General features: G+C 44.5%; 1 protein-coding gene across 2 annotated transcripts in view; it reads left to right on the top strand.

Moving 5' to 3' along the window:
• Positions 1-15,618, top strand: part of VTI1A (vesicle transport through interaction with t-SNAREs 1A) — a 282,397-nt gene that overhangs the window by 109,636 nt on the left and 157,143 nt on the right. The window lies entirely within an intron of this gene.

Genomic DNA, 15,618 nt, shown 5'->3' with positions numbered 1-15,618 from the left:
AGCCAGGTCCTCCTTAAATCTCCCTTGCACCACACCGCACCGCCAAAAGCAGACTTGTGACTTTATGACATCCTCTGGCCTGATGTTTTCTCTAGTGTTTGTTAATTGTTATTACTCTTTTATTTCCTGCGAGCTGACTTTTCTGTTGAGGGATTTGCTTTTCTTCTTGGTTCCTGAGGAATTCTGCCAAGTAACCCTGTTGCAAGTCATCTTCACAGGTGACCTCCCTGAGCCACTTGTGTCAGGAGCTTTGTCTGCTTCTCTTGTTGGGTTTTTAGTTCAGTGCAGTTCAATCTTCATATGGATTTCCCTTGGGATTTGTACTCAGGAAAATCCTGCACCCTGAATATGATGAGAAACATGCTCACATTTCCCTTTTAATTCCGTGATATTTATCAAATGTTTCATATTGAACTCTTTTTCTTTGAAGTGAGCTTGAAGTTTGTGAAGCAGCCCCATCTGAGAATGTAGACTTTCTACTTTTGTTCATCTTGGGAACCTTGGGGCTCCTCTCTCAGGCTATGTATAAGTGTGAACTCCAAATCTGGACTTGTGAGGCACCAGAAGACACATTTCTCCAGAGTTCTCTTCACATTCTCATCATCTGGGCTGCATTAAGGGTCCAGGACCCTTTCTGGAGACACAGCTCCCTTCAGGAAATTCTCCAAGTTTGATTGGTGCTGCCTTGTCCAATAGGTCTCTCCCGAGCTGTGGCTGGATTCTCACTCAGGCAAGCAGACTACCGCATCCAGATGTGTCCTACTCTCTTCTGGATTACTGCTCTTCTCCCATTTGCTCTTCAGACCCATCTTCCTACTGACTTTAGCCTTTGGCTGACATTTCTGTGAAGGATTTTGTGATGTGCATTTGCAACACCATGTAAAATAACCCAAAGTGTGTTATTTAAATATTTACAGGCTTTTGTGGCTCTGGGAGCTATTTTTAAAGTGACCTTTAGAAACCATTTGCAAGGAAGACAGCAATCCTGGGGAAAGCCTAACCCTTTAAGGTCTTCTTCATTAGTGTCTAATGCACGATACGTCAAAGACCCAGACTCTCAAAACAATGGAGAAACAACCTCACAAAGGTGATGTTTGTGTTGTTGCTGCTGCCATTGGCTGTTGCATGGATTTCGTTCTCTTAGATAAGCCCAACTCATGATTGATGCCCTAGACACCAGAGGGTCTCATGTGTGCTCATGTGTGAGGCTTTCTATGTGTTCGTGTATATTTTGGCTTATCTGGTTTTCTTTAACTTTGCCATTGTGACAGGATTGTTTCTTTGTTCATGATAGGTCTTGCTTTGTGCCCCAACTAGTGACTCTCCTGCCTCAGCCCAAAGTGCTAGGATTGCTGGTATGCATCACCCTGTCTAGGTATATGATTTTATGTTTAAAGGGGAGAAATTCAGTCCACTCTCCATGTGCATCTATGATCCTGGAAATGAGCCGACAGTAAGAGCTGCTCCACTCCCTCCCTCAGCCCCACTCACCTCTGTAGGAAAGACCAGTTACTCTTTGACCATGTTTCCGAGGTCCACAAACTCCTCTGACAAACAAAGCTGGGAGAGGTAAGAGGCCAGGGCCACTGTGGAAGGACAAAGTTTGGTTGGCTGGAAAGGCCTGAAGTGAGGAGCAGTTGGTGGAGTAGGATCCGGAGATCTGTTCAGCTGGAATGCTGGAGGAGAGCAGGCCCCAAGGAGGAGCGCGTGCTAAGAGTATGCCTGGACAGGGGCAGCGCCAACTGCTGTGCCTGTGTGCCAAATGGACAGGGTGCCGGGGGCCAGACTGGCTTGCTTTTCCTCATTTTAACAGAGCTTAAGGAAGATTGTCCCTTGAGGACCTTCTAGTACAGTATACTCTGGGCCTCTATGTAAGCTGTTTGGGATTGAGACAAAGCATGTTGTGATGAATACCAAGTGAGTGACACAGCCCTGCACAAGGCTCTGCTGGAAGCCCTTCAGTGCTGGAGTTCCCAGCAAGCTTGGCATGGTGCACCACTGGAGTTCCAGCATCTGATTCAGGGAGATTGCAAGTTCGAGGCTAGTCAGGGTTATGTAGCAAGACCGTGTCTCACAAAAGGAAAACACTAATAGTAATCATCATCACCATCATCACATACAAGGCTGGAAAATATGCAGTACCCTATACACATTCCTAAACAAATTATACTTCCTGTTCAGTGTTTGTGAGTTAGGTGCTATTATTACCCTCATTTTATGGAATTCTCAACTGAAGTTATAGAGAGACTTTAAAACTGTATCTAAGGGCACAGAGTCTGTGGGCCATGAAGCAGGCTTTCTGCCCTGAGCTGGCTATCTCCAGAGCGCTGGTCATCAGTACAATATTGCAAACATTTCTGAGGGTGAGGTCTCTGAAAATGGTGTCTGGTTCATAGATAGTATATGCCTCTCCTTCAAAGATAATCACATCTTAAACTCTATAAACTCCATTCTACAAAAACTGATTTTGTAAAGGTTGATGAGTTTGAGGTGGGAGTTTGTCCTGCAGTATCTTTTATCTGCAGCCCCAGGGTGAACACGGGGGTTCTTAAAGAAGAAAGAATTCAGTGTCAGGAGAAGGTGACAGGAGGTAATGGAAGGGTGCTCAGGCAGAGAGACTTGAAAGGGCTGTGGCATTCCTTACTGAGGGGAAAGGACCCCTAGAGCCAGAAAAGGCAAGAAAACAAAACATACTAGTTAATTTTACCTTCAAAATCCACAGCATGTATGTATATAAGTAAGTTGCATTGATAAATCTCAAGTTTGTATTTCCCATCACATTAGATACTTCTCTGTTATTATCTAACACTATGACCAAGGCAGTGTATACAAGAGTTCTAGAGGATGAGGGTTATTAATGGCAGTAGGGTGCAGGCATGGCAGTGGGGAGCAGGCATGGATGATGAGAGCCCCTATCCCTTACTGAAAACACAAACAGAGGGAGCGATTAGAGAGAGTCACTTCTGGTGCCATACTCAATCCAAGAAAGTCAAACCTCTACCAACTGGGAAACTGAGTGTTCAGACATGGAAGTCTAGTGGGGACATTTTCTTTCACACCTTACCACCAATTTTGACTTACTGTTGTATGAGTTCTTTCCTGGGGAAACTTAAACAAGGGCCTACTCAACCAACCCAGCACACCCACAACAAACCACAGCACAATTTCACCAAAGTCTGCCTTGAGTAACCAATGTGTTCATGTATGATTAAGGCAGGAGGTTCAGGAAAGAGTGTCCAGAACCTCAACTGGGGATCCTTGAACATCCCCACCCACCCCTTCTGTTAGTAAATATTACTGGTCAACAGGCCCTACCTTGAGGTTCTCTTCCAAGAAACCACAGCTGCTGTGGAGAAGAAAATGGCTGCTCTGCTCTGGAGGTGGAGCTATACAACCCAGTTCTGGCTTCTTTTTTCAGTGTATAAAGTCGGGTGTTGATATCAGTGCAGATTAGTTCTTACCATCCTTAACAATAACACTTTTTATCGACTTGTTCAAATCAACACCTTGGTGCCATCTTGAATTTCTCACACAAGGACAAATAGAATCCCCACTGGAAAGTCATTCAAATTGGACACTGGCAATTCTTGCTGTACTTTGGACTACCCTGCCAGCCTTCCAGTTGTTTGCTCTTCCTTTGTGAGTGTCTTGCAATATACTCTTAACATCTTCATTAGTAGCCAGCATTACTGTACCCTTAAACAAGGGTACAGAGATAGAATAGCTCAGGATGCTTTAAAAAAGAAAATACTAACCAAAGAGAAACCAGAGGACACAGACCACAGCAACTGCTTTCTGATCTGAATTGTTCAGTGGTTTCTTATTGATTGGCATAACTTCCTTGGTCCAGAAGGCCATTTGTCATCTGGCCTTTTATTCTTCTAGTCATGATTTGTAACACTTCCTTTACCTGTTCCTTGAAAATGCCCAGGAGGACTTTATCTTAGGATGCTGTTACTATGTGGAAAACTCTGTTCCTAGGTACACACATGGCTTCCTCCCATTGTGCAGGGATAGCATCTTCAGCAAGCTCTTTACGGATTGCCCTGCTAAAGCAGCATCTTTTCCAACCTGTCTTGACCCCTCTCTTGTTGCTCACTCCGACCCTATGCTCATTCATTCATTCATTCATTCATTCATTCATTATTTTTTCCACCAGAAAATAATATCCATGAGAACAGATCTGTTTTGTTCTCTCTTTTGTCTCCAGCTCCTAAACTTGCGCTGTACAGAAGGGAAATGTCCCACACACATGATGTAATAGAGTAGGTGGAACTCTGAACACCGGGCTGGCATGTTCGGTCCTCAGCAGACCCTGACTAGTGAATCAGTGGGAGAGCGAGATTCAAAGGAGCCACTCATCACGAGGGGCAAGGTTCAGAAAACCTTCAGTGGAGGAAGAGAGCGGTGAAGGTGAGCGTAGGTTTGGGACACTAAGTAGTATTTAGATTTATGAACTTAAGGAAAAGGTGGAGGGAAACCACTTAAACAAGGGTACAGAGATAGAATAGCCCAGGATGCTTTAAAAAAGAAAATACTAACCAAAGAGAAACCAGTGTCAACAATGCCTGATGACAGTAAATATTGAGTGTTAGTAAAGACGAGTCATCCTGTCTGCTCTAAACAATTGAGATAATATTCAGAAGGGCCTGGGCTAACATCCTGACCTGGTGGTCATTTATTTTCCTTTTAATATAAATATCAATCTGTATGTGGGAATTTTATAGTTATCTGGCTCTTTCTCTTAAATGTAATCATTAGCTTCTTTGTGCTTTATCCAAGGAAGTAGATCTTTCTTGTTCCTGATTAGCCAGTGTAACCCTTGACATGTCGAGCCAGTAAGAAATCTCCTCTTCTGCTATCACAAAACAAGGATTTGGTTTGTCAAGTGTTTTAAGTAAGAGAGTGGCCAGTGCCATTCGTATCACTTAGTCGATGAGATGGTACCTTTTTCTCTCCTAGCAGTGACTTTGTGAAGGATTTTGGAAAACTGAATGGACACGTCTAAAATTCGGTTTCAATGTGGAGAGAGCACAAATGATCACAACTCCTGTCTCTCACTCAGTACTGTTCAAATACTGGTAAAGGACTTGCATTTTAATAACATTAAAAACCAACCTGTGGGATGAATGTGTCTGGATGAAAGACGACTGAGAATGGGAAGAGCTGGGGCTGGAGAAATGGCTCAGTAGCAAAGGGTATTTTCTGTCCTTTTAAACAGCAAATAACAGAGTCCCATGCCTCCTACTCATGGCAGGAAGCTCACAATCACCTGTAACTGCAGGTCCCAGGCATCTGATGCCCTGTGACCTTTGTGCACACTGTGTACATCTCCACACCCGTTCATGTGCACACAAACAAAAATAAAAACAAAATAAACCTGCTTATAAAACAGAGTGGAAAGAACAGGAAGATGTGGGTGTCAGCCGAAAGCCTTCCCCATAGCACACTTTTAAATGCGAGTGTTTTCGTCAGCACACAGTAGTGTCGAGTCATCAACTCCCGCATCTTTCCTTATAACAGAAGAGCAGAGCCGAGCTTGGCTATCAGCGCTGCCCAGCACCCGATGTTCACTTTGGGAGAGAGCTCTTTCCAAATCTTATACTGAGGGAGGGCTACAGCGGCAGAGTTCACACCCTGGACATTGCTTTAACAAACACGATATACAAACGTTTGACAAACTTGAGCTAAGGTCACTGAAGACTTAAGAAACAAGAGCTTGAAAATATTAAGGCAGATGAAGACTGAATCTCCTCCAGGTTTATCCTTCACCCAAAACGTCTCCCTAAACTCATAAACCTTAAAATACTGCTAATAAATCTAAAATGCCTCAAGTAAGCGTAAAACTCTGGTTGTTTTAATAAGGAAATGTTGGCGCTAATGGTTTCTAAGACATCTCTGTAGACTTATGGTTGGTGTTTTCAGTGTTAGCCTCTATGAAGCTGGAACTCACGTGTGGTCATAAGGGGTGCATAAGCAGGGAAATTGTGATCAAAATGTCAAACAGTAAACATCAGAGTTCAGGCTAGTTCATGTCAATATTTATGTTAATTTTGTAAACACTTATTTGGATGATTTTTCATGATAGTCTCCACTTTAGAGGAAAATCTTTATGGAAATTTATTGAGGATCGATATTTTAAAAATCGTTTGGACACATAGAATTACCTGACAGCATTATCCAAATAGCCTGCTAAGGAAAGCTGCTTACCCTTAAATGAAACTCGTTTAGAACAGTACATTGTTGACTGAGGTCCAGAGTCTTTTTGGTTAATAGATTTAAACAGTTTTTAATCCAGTAAATAAATGTGAAAATGTGAAGGTCCATTGGCTCCATAATTCTCCTCAGGCCTCTGCTAATTAATGGCTTATTTTGCTCAAGGTCTGTTGTCATGTTGGCTGTGTAACTCAGGGCTAAGGCTCACTTCAGTGATTTGCACCTTGAGGTATTGAATTGGAAACCAGTCAGGCTTGACTCAAATGGAGTTGGGCGCTGGCTAAACAGGAACTTATGAATGGCGCACCAGAATTCCCAGCCTCCTTCCCCCGCAGTGAAGCTCTGAGGGGCACTTGTCCCACAAAAGTCCCTTGGTCCTGACAGTGTGGAGCTGCTCGTGGTCACTGAGTAACAGAGATCCGGATGGTTTTGTTTGACTTTCCAGCAGAAACTATTGCCTAATTCTTTTCTCAGTGTAAAAAAATCATTACTCAATTTTATTTCATACTTGTCTTTACGGAATTTTTACTCCCTGAAGCAGGTTCACTGGCTGGGGAGACGGCCTGGCTAGGCCCACTGGTGGCTAGACTGGCTGACAGCTTGTTCTGGGACTCGCCTGCCTGTGCCTCCAGGTTTGATGTTACAGAGGCACCCCGAAGCCGGGCTTCTGGGGATCCGTGCTCAGGTCTTACACTTTTACAGGAAGTATTTTACTGAATGAACTCTTCTCAGCCCAGCATTAGAAATGAATGCATTGCCCAGTGTCTGTGTCCCCGCTACAGCCCATGTCCGGGCCTGTGAGAGACGATCAGGTGACTCTGCATTACCCAGTGTTTTCCTTCTCAGGGAAGCATTCGGGCAAATTGTACATACCAAGCCGCTTTAAGACATTTTCTCTGTGGTACCTTTTGTATGAGCTAGACCAGCCATCATTTAGTATGGAAATGGACTACATCGGTGTGGAGCTGCATAGTGGATAGGTGTCTATGGAGACTGTCTTACAGGCTGGTGACCACAGCAGTGTCCAGCAAGCCTTTCTGCTGTGTACGCTCACCCAAGGCTGGACCATTAGGAGTTCAAGACTAGCTGACATATACTTGCGTATGCGTGTACATATTTGATTTTGGGCTGTGCTAGAGATCATACCAGGAACTTGTACATGCCAGGCAAACATGAGTTTCCTTTCTCAAGCACTTAACCCACACCAGGAGAAACTAGGGAGATGACTCAGGCTGACTGCTGTAAGCACTTGCTGCTCTTCCAGAGGACCCAGGTTCGATTCCCACACAGGGCACAGGGGCCAACATCCATCTGTAACTCTATTTAAAAGAGGTCTGAAGCCCTGTTCTGGCCTCCATGGGCCCTGCATACCATGTAGTGCATAGACATATATGCAGTGTGTGTGTGTGTGTGTGTGTGTGTGTCTGGCCTCCATGGGCCCTGCATACCATGTAGTGCATAGACATATATGCAGTGTGTGTGTGTGTGTGTGTGTGTGTGTGTGTGTGTGTGTGTAAAATCACTCCATCCTCTGGAAGCAATGAGAAAGTGCCATGTGTGTGAGTAGAGTACTCACAGGTCTCTTCAAGGCTGAATAAATGCTTTGCTGAGGGAAAAATGAGACGTGAGCTGTAGCCACTGCTTTGTGGGCTTTAAGACTGTAGGCATTAGCTCTGTTTTATGTTTAAGTCATGAAATAGCCACACATGCACTGTGTACACATGCTGGCAGGTACGCTGAAGTACTGACACAATTGTTTGTTTTATGAGGGAAATAGGGCTTTTATATAATGGCCTTGCAGTAAGTGTCATTTTTATATGTGGCAAAATGAGTGCCTGCCATTTTCTTGTTATTCTGAGGTCAACGCCTACCACAGAGATTTTAATATTTGAAAACTCTCCTATTCAGTGGAATCTCAGTATTTAAAATAATGACTTTCTTAAGATGCAGCATTCTGCCCCACTGTATCTGACCTTTCTTGGTCAGGAAAATAAAACATCAACCCCTCCTGTTATTCTTACGCATTGTCTCACACTGCGTGGTGTTTGTTGATCAGGAGACATTGTTGCTCCCTAGACTCTGGAATTAGCATTTTCTGTGGGACAGCTGCCAGGAAATGGGACACTTTTGCTGTCCTGACACCGCAGTCAGCTTTTGGACCTGAGGCACTGTTTTAAGGAAGTGCTCACCTCTAACAGTGGGGTGACACAGGTATGGGCGTGCACCCCTGGGTTTTCGGCCTCTCGGAAGACTGAGGCTAGAGGGTCACAGTAGGAAAGGAATGCTCACTGTGGGCAAATGGTGGCACCTCTAGTTAGAAATACAGACTTACTGACTTCTACTTCCACAGTGGTAAGTGAGAAGTTCTTGTGCTGCTCAGTTCTACTGAGAATTACACATGCGCCTGGGACACAGAGAGAGTGGTGGTGTCTCTGAAAGAAAGCTCACTGAAGCCACAGCTTTCTCTAAGGGAGGAGGTAGGAGAGAACACGTTTTAAATGATTTACTTATTGCTTGTGTGCAAGGCCGTTGTTGTGATCTGCAGAACAACCAAAAATAAAATTAAAAGCTAAAATTATTAATTAAAATATTTGGATATAGAGTAAGATGATCAGGAAAATAGATTTTCTTAATTTTAAATACTATGTGTCTTAAAGTAATTACATGTATGATGATGACGGAAGAACTTGAAAGATGGCTCAGTGAAAAAGAGCATCGCTGCCCCTACAGAAGCCCCAGTGTAGTTCCCAGCACCCATATGGTGGTTACAGCATCTGTGACTCCAGTTCTGGGGACGGCTGCTCTCCTCTGCTGCCTAGGCAGCACATGGGTACATCCATACATGGGTACATCCATACATGGGCGCATCCATACATGGGTATGTCCATACATGGGTAAATCCATACATGGGTACATCTATACATGGGTGCATCCATACATGGGTACATCCATACATGGGTACATCCATACATGGGTACATCCATACATGGGCGCATCCATACATGGGTACATCCATACATGGGTGCATCCATACATGGGTACATCCATACATGGGTGCATCCATACATGGGTGCATCCATACATGGGTACATCTATACATGGGAACATCTATACATGGGAACATCCATACATGGGTGCATCCATACATGGGTGCATCCATACATGGGTACATCCATACATGGGTACATCCATACACATGCAAATGAGAAGATCCGTTTCCAAGTGACAGAAGAACAACTCATCCTTCAAATATAAGCTCTGTGAGAATAGGAATCCAACCTTATTAATTAAAAAACAGTTGTTTATATGTTTTTCTCCATGCATGTATGTGCATCATGTATATACCTGGTGCCCTTGACGCTCAAAAGAGAACATCAGATCTCCTGGAAAGGGAGGTACAGATGGCAGTGAGCCACCATCTAGGTGTTGGGAACTGAACCGTGTACAAGCCTGTGCCCTTAACTGCTGAGCCATCTAACCAGCCCCAAACCTTATTACATTTTAAAGACTTTTGAATCAAATACTTGAGTATAGTGAATCAATAGTAACTGTTTAATAGATAGGTGTATAATATGACGGGCTTTAATAATTACACACTTTTCATTTCTGCACAGAAAACATGTTGCTTGTGTGAAGAGACACCCTTAGCTGGGCTGTGGCAAATCCTCTATATTTCAAGCATTCATGAGGTCCTAGCAGGAAGATTACTAGTTCAAGGCCATCCTGTGCTGCATTAGAAAGATAATTAATAAAGAGGCCGGCAGGTAGGAAGAGTCTTGTTTATGTGGGATGTGCCCCTCCCTTCTGCACCGTCTCCCATCATTTGGAGAGAACTGAACCCGAATGGCTACATCAACTCTACCAGATTTCAGCTGAAGATTCGGTGGTACCTGAGAGAGCAGTCACCCCAAATCTATGCAACAAGCTTGCGATGAAGTCAGTACACCCATAAAAAAAGTCACATAACTCTGGAATCTCACTTGTGAAATGACAGCACAGTTTAGCCTTATTGTCACAAACTGGCACCAGTTTATTTCTGACATTTTTAGAGGCCTCAGCCCTGGCACTTAAGTGGAGTATTTGCAAGAGGAAAAAAGTTGTGAACACAAGAAGACAAAAGTTAAGATAATGCTTCACTCGGATACAGAATTCAGGCGAATGCATGAAGCTGGACATTGCTAGACAGAGTTCACTCCACGGGCCGTGCCAGTGCCACAGGAGACACAGTGAACTGCTCTCATGCTGACTAAACTCAGCGTCAGTGCAATGAGGGAAACCATGGAAAGTACACTTCTCCAGAGCCCCCCATATTGCCTCTTCAGGACCCTGCAGTGTGGCCCATTCTGTGGGAGACATGGCAGCCCTAGTAACATCTGTACACCATGCTAAAGGGATCAACAGTTCTTGCTCTGGGCAGAGGCCTCCACATCATGAACCTCCTTGAGAAGAATTTCCTAGCCCTAATCCAAGCAAAGCCCAGCACAGGTCAGACCCCTGGATTTGGAAAAGCTTCTTAACACCATCCAGTTCGACTCCTGCCTCCTACCTATATTTTAAAAGATAATTGATTCCAATTTTAGCATAAAAATCAAGTAATTTGAACCAAAAGAAAAAAAAAATAAATTTGTCCCCTTTTGTTGCTTTTGATAGCTTATCACTGAGCACTTGTGAAAAATGCCTCCTTCGGGTTTCTCTTCCTCCAGGTTTTAAGATGGATCTAGACTCCATGGATTGTTCAATATAAAATGAAAATGTCAGTTGTCACACCGACTTTTGGTATTTTCCTAATAGGGCTTATTCTGCCCTCCTCCTAAATCTCTCCAGGCTGCCTGTCAAAAAACCGGAGTTCTTTGGATCCTGGGGTTGGTAATAGGAGAGGTTTCAGTGCGGTGCTGGGAAGCACCCAACTCAGGTGTGGGACTGACCCACAAAGAGGCCACACCTAGGTGTGTGGGGCACGTGCAGCTGCCAGCCCCACCCCCACCCCGTCTCCTCAGCTCCATCCTGCTCTGTTCCCAGGCTTGTGCTGTTGAGCTGTGACCTGGCAAGGGATTGCCCGTGGTGGTGCACTGCTCCTGTGCCCAACATGGAAAGTTCCAGAAAGAGCCCTGGAAATTTCAACAACCCCCCGGCCATTTGTATGAAATCCATTTGTGTATAATTTTTTTCTTATGCATGTTATAAAAAATGAGTGTGAGATTCGGGGGAATGGTTTTCAAGTCATTGAGAAACCGTTAAATTATTTCATTCGGAAACATCCAACTGGGCTGGAGAAAGGCGTCCCTCAGTAAGAGTGGCTACTGCACATGCGTGATGACCAAGTTCCGACCTCAGCACCCGCAGCCGAAGCTGGGCGTGCCTGGGCGCCTGCCTAGAGCCCAGCACTTCGTGGGCAAAAGCAGAACCACTAGAGCTGTCAGAGCGTGAGGTGGAGGGAGGGTCATAGGTCAGGACACCTGATGACCTTGGGCTCCACAGAGATACATGCCTGTACATACGTGTGCATGCAACACCACAAACACATCTCAGGTTTGATTTCGGTATCCTACGTTGCTTTGTAAAACCCAAATGGAGAAAGAGAAAAGCCTGATAAATATCTGTCCGTGATCAGGCCTGCTCTTAAGGAAGTGTAAGTGCTCCGAGTGGCCTGCCCTTGTGAACAAGCCTCCCGTGATTATCAGTTACACACCAAAACAACAACAACAAGCAGCCCTTGTCTACAGTATGAAATCAGAAGCATTTCAGTCTTGATGTGATCGAGGTTGTGGCTGCGTTCACACTGTGATACCATGCGCCTAAAGTCGTCAGAGGAATTGTCCTGAAAGCCGTCTGGGGAGCAGAGGTGGTGTGGTTGGGCCTAGGAGCTGGGGTGGCACAGTTGGTTCTGTCTCAGGCTGTTCTTTGCACAATATCAAGTTGGCCTTTCCTACATTTTATTCTGGGTGACTTCTTCTTCCCTTCTGCTAGATTTACTAAAATGGTGCACCTCTGAAATAAGCCTTTATTAGTTAAAAGTTTAAATTTGTAAACTCACAACTGTGATTTTTTTCCATCTTCTAAAACACAAGCAAAATTTGCAGTCCAACCTTTCCCTGTGTCAACCACAGGGAGAAAGAAGCTCACACACTTACGTTTCTCTCTGGCTCCTTGGCCTGTGCTCAGTTTTGCTATTTATATCACAAATATGGCCACAAGGTAGGGAACAAGCTGTTTTCTTTCTGTTTCATGTGTGAAACATGGTTTCAAACGTGGTTCCTTTTCCTTATCATTAGTGCTTTTCAACAGAGCAAGCGGGTGCCTTGTCTGATAAAGTCCACGCGGCCCGTGTTTGAGAGCCAGCCTGTGCTGGGGAGGAAGTGTTCAGAGTTGGTCTTTCTCAAATGTAGAAATGGTAACAGGGTCCTAGAATGTTCATACCTATGGTAGAAATGTGGTACCGAACACACATTTTGTCACCCTCTAGCTTCTCCTGTTGGTGGGGTGTTTCTGGAATTCTTTGGGCACCATGTCCAGAGCTCGGCATTCCTTCTGTCTCCTGGCTCCACCCCTCCCGCCTTTACTTTCCTCCTCTTCCGCCCTTTTCTCTTTTTGTCTTCCCTCTCCTGCAGGCTCTAGGCTTTCTAACTTTAAATTGATTAGAATGCATTAATTTTTAAACAAGTGTCACAAATCCTTAACTGAGCACTAAAAGGTTGGGAAGGCTTCATGGTGTAGAGTCTGATCCAGAACTAAGTGAGAAGAATTTTAAAAACAAGGGCTGCCCTTCATTAGCCCTCGTGCGAGCTCCTGACAGGCTCCGTGCTCCTCTATGGCCGTGCCAGGCCAGGGCGAGCCCTGCTGCAGCGCGCCGTTTGCCCTCTGTCAGCAGCTTCAGTCGGAGCCCGGGATACTGCACACGCGAGGCTGTCATGCGTCAGCCTCAATTAAGCTCATCTCACCGTGCTTGGGAAGCTCAATGGCTTCCTGTTAACCATGCTTTGGGTTGTTCCTATTCATTTATTTATTTATTTTTAATTTTCCTCTTCTTTTCTTCTTCTTTTTTAACCATTCACCTCTCTCCAGGAACACACACTTCATTTGGCAGTTGTGTGTTCATGGTATTTGAAGGCTTTACAAACAGAAATGGGCTTCACAGGACGCAGTTCCGACTTCACTCCAGAAACGTGCACAAGTGCGCACAAATGTGCAATGCCCGCATGTGCTGTCTACAGGAGGCAGTGCTGGGCAGCCCGGGCTGACCACTTGTCCCCGTGCCAAACTTGGAACCAAAGCAGTGTCCCATTGGCTTTGCCAGAGTGTGGTGCAGGAGCTGCGCAGCCCTGTCGGCTGCTGAAGCGGATGCTTCCCCTGAACTCTTACACCCCTGCCATTGGGAGGCGTGGCTTTCTTATTTTAAGTGGAAAATGAAATCTTGCTGCATTTGAGGAAGGGAAAAGTGAACACAGCACCCGCTTATATTTGGTTCACTATTTCATGGTTTACCCTAAGTTTAAGGGGAAAAACAAAAAAGACCACCCATGGTTTCTTCATGCCGGGTGGCTGGCTAGACAAGTTAGTCTCTTCAGAAGAAATTGTCTTTTAAAGGGAATTCTCAAAAAGTTAAAGAGGCAGCTTTGAGAGAATTTTTTTTTTCTGTCTCTTGATAGCTATCAAACACTCAAAAGACCCCCTGTGCACTTTAATGGACAGGGGGCCATCCAGACAGTTGGACCTTTTGAAGGGTTTATGGAGATTTTATGGACCTGGTCATTTTGTAAAGTCTGGCTAACCCACAAGGCTATTGTTGGCTGTTGGTGACAAGTCACAGCATGAAATAAATCACAATACTCTAAATCCTGTGGGGTCTGTGGCAACAGACAAGGTTCTCAGCAGAGAGCAAGGTCAGTTCACGGAGGAGAAGGGGCCGTGTGTGCTGTGGTTTTGTTTTTCACAAGCACACCACCACTGTAGGTAAGTAGCTTTTAAACAGAACCATATTGACAGATTGGTCCAAGGAATCAGATGGAGTATACAGATAATGGAACGTGGGATTCTAAAACGTATGGCAGTTGGACCATGCTTGAAATTATTAGCTGCAGAACTTAAAGCTCCATCATTTCCCAAGTTTATATTGGTAACGAGTTAAGGATTTGTGATAAGGTGCAATGGCATCCATGGTATTGACTTCATGGGGGATACATTTTGGCATCAAATGTGAAGTTATTGGAGGTCTTAAATGAAAAGGGGGTTTGCAGGAACCAAGTGTCATGTCACAACAGCGTGGCAAAGACAGGTGTGTGCAAGATACTATCGATTATGAGGTTGGGATTGGGAGTGCAGATGGCAGCAGCGAGGCTATGTAAATTAATATTTAGTGCTAGTTCCATGTTTATTGTATAAGCTTCTTGTCTTTTAAAAACTCGTTAGTAAGTGAAGACGTCACACATCAACATTAAGAAGACCCAGAACCTATACAACTCAGTGAACCTCTATTCTCTAATAGCAAGCATTCAGAGTGAATGCTGCGAAACTTCACATTAAATTTTACACTTTCAGTACCTAATTTATTTTATATACATATGTTCACCACCAACTAACAAACTCCATGACAGAATTAGAGTTAGAGAAGCAATTGTCCTTTCTTGTAACTTGGGCCACCTCCTTCTGCCCATCCCCCTGCCTCATGTTTACCTTCCTGTTGTCTGTTATACTGCCCAGCTCATTTGTTTACATACATGCACATACGATTTTGTTTCAGTTTAGCTATGTTAGGTGTGTGTTCATATGCATATGTGCAGGCTGCCTCACATGTCAGTCCTGCTGCCCTTCCCGCCTTTTGTTTGAGTCCGTTCTCTGGTGGGCGTGGGACTTCACCCTGCCTGCCAGGCTAGCTGGCCTTCAGACTTCCAGACCACAGGCATAGCCAGCGCATCTTTTTAGGTTCTAGAAGTCCAGCCTTGGGCCCTAACCATTGTAAAGCAAACAAACACTTGGCCAACTAAGGTGTCTTCCTGGCCTTGGACGACTAATGGTTTTATAGTTCTGATCCTGGTGAACATCTTTGAGGTCTTCGATGTAGCTTTTCCTAGAGAACACATCTCTTCTTGTTTGGATGAGTCCTGAGTCAGCGGTTAGGTCCTTACTTTACTAAATGTTTGTGAGCTCTCATGTGGCACACACTTGTTAGCTGTTGTTGGTGGTAAGCAAAACAGTCATCCCTACCCTCAGTGGACTTTACAGCCAGTGGTGCAAATAGTCATTGGAATATAAAAACTTGAATGCATATTAAGTAGATCCATCTGTTTATGTTAAGTAGGTCAAGTGCTATAAAGAGGGATCGTTGTTGGAATCTGTAGCACGGATCTTATTTCTAGTCCTAGAGCCAGGAGAACATTTCTGTGTATGTTGGTTAGATACGTGATG

This window comes from Micromys minutus (genome assembly GCF_963924665.1).
Source record: "Micromys minutus genome assembly, chromosome: 2".
NCBI classification, from domain to species: Eukaryota; Metazoa; Chordata; class Mammalia; order Rodentia; family Muridae; genus Micromys; species Micromys minutus.
Note: the sequence above shows the minus strand (reverse complement) of the source record. Positions and strands in the feature narration are given on the sequence as shown.